Source organism: Mus caroli, unplaced genomic scaffold (assembly GCF_978045245.1).
Source record: "Mus caroli unplaced genomic scaffold, Mus_caroli_1 scaffold_7, whole genome shotgun sequence".
Taxonomy (NCBI): domain Eukaryota; kingdom Metazoa; phylum Chordata; class Mammalia; order Rodentia; family Muridae; genus Mus; species Mus caroli.
In genome coordinates, this window is record NW_028227262.1 from 80,350,205 (window position 1) to 80,351,716 (window position 1,512).

Genomic DNA, 1,512 nt, shown 5'->3' on the forward strand with positions numbered 1-1,512 from the left:
CATAGATATTTAGAAGTAATTACAATAGAATATCTGCATCTACTGAGGATAGTAAAATATCTCTTGCAAAGGGCACACAAATGTGTATATATATATATATATATATATATATATATATATATATATATGTATATAAACTACTCTAAAAATTGTTTTTATGTTTTGATTTCTAGTTTGTAAGAATATTGTGTATATGTATAGTGCCTTCAAAAGACAGAAGATGGTGCTGGATCCCCTGGATCTGAAGTTAAAGACAGCAGTTTGTGAACTTGTGAGTGAGAATCATATCCAGGCCCCTGTCAGAAACACAAATGCTCTTAATCTTTGGGCATTCTCTCTGATCCCATAAATGACTTTTAAATCTAAATCATCTCTAATTTGCAAATAAACTCAAAGTAATGCAAATAATATTCCTGAAACAGTTTCTAAACTTGGTGAACTCAGTCTAGAATTTATGTAGAATGTCAAAGAGCAGCACAACTAAAAATCTGAAATCTAGAAGAGTGGTTTTATATATTCTGACTTTATTGTACTCTGTTGTATAGAATTAGAATAATTAAGCCTGTTGTCTACTCCTGCCTTGTAGAGGCATTGCAGATGTTGCTGTGTCACATATGTGTCAGTAGATGGCAGAGAAGAGAGACACTCTTTGTTCAGTATTTTGACCTGTGAACATCTAAATGATTAATATTTCCTGAAAAAAAAAAACAACAAAAACAAAACAAAAACAAACAAACAAACCAAAAAATCCACAGAGCCTGAGAAGAAAAGACTAGTGCTAGGCAGTCCCAGACAGTCTCTGAGGATGGGGAACTGGAAACTAGAAAAAAACCACATAAGTTCTGGGGTCTTGGACAGGAGTGACCGAGAGCCATTGCAAGGTTCCACTTAGGCAGGGAAGAAATGACCAGGAGACTGGCATCATGGTGCCCAAACAGAGGGCTAGCCTGAAATAACCACAACTTCAGGACCATCCATGCTTGGAGGACGGACTATACTTGAAACAAAAATTGCCTGGGGCCATAATGCTCAAGCAGGCCTTAGCACACATGAGAGCACTTTTGGGATGATTCCCAGACACTCAGAGACCACAAGACCTTCTAAGAGGAGCAAGTGAGTGGTAGATAAATGGGAGAGAAGAAGAAATAGAAGAATGTAGTCACAAAGAAGACAGACAGAACTGGAGACTAAAAGGTTATGAGGAACAGCCTCATGTGAGTAGCTAGTGATGACATCTAGGACCATGATGAAGTATTGGCCTCTGCTGCCACCAGGGGGGCATGACTGGGTCCACAGCCCTGTAGCAGCAAGTGTCTGTTACCACCAAATCCAGGCAAACATCAATGTCTGAGCTGCAACCCTGAGACATGCTGCTGTCCAAGGGCTGGGCAGAACTTGTTCCATCACTCATCTAGTCATGGTGGGATACATGAGAGCAGGAGAGTTGGTGCTGACCCTAGCCAAGTACTCAGAAGAGCCTGGGTCCACACATTGCAGGAGATTTGGGTGTGC

The 1,512-nt window shown here is 40.2% G+C and overlaps 1 pseudogene; it reads left to right on the forward strand.

The window, feature by feature from the left end:
• The first annotated feature begins 574 nt into the window (after positions 1-574).
• Positions 575-692, forward strand: LOC147003958 (small nucleolar RNA SNORA17; annotated as a pseudogene).
• Positions 693-1,512: the final 820 nt, after the last annotated feature.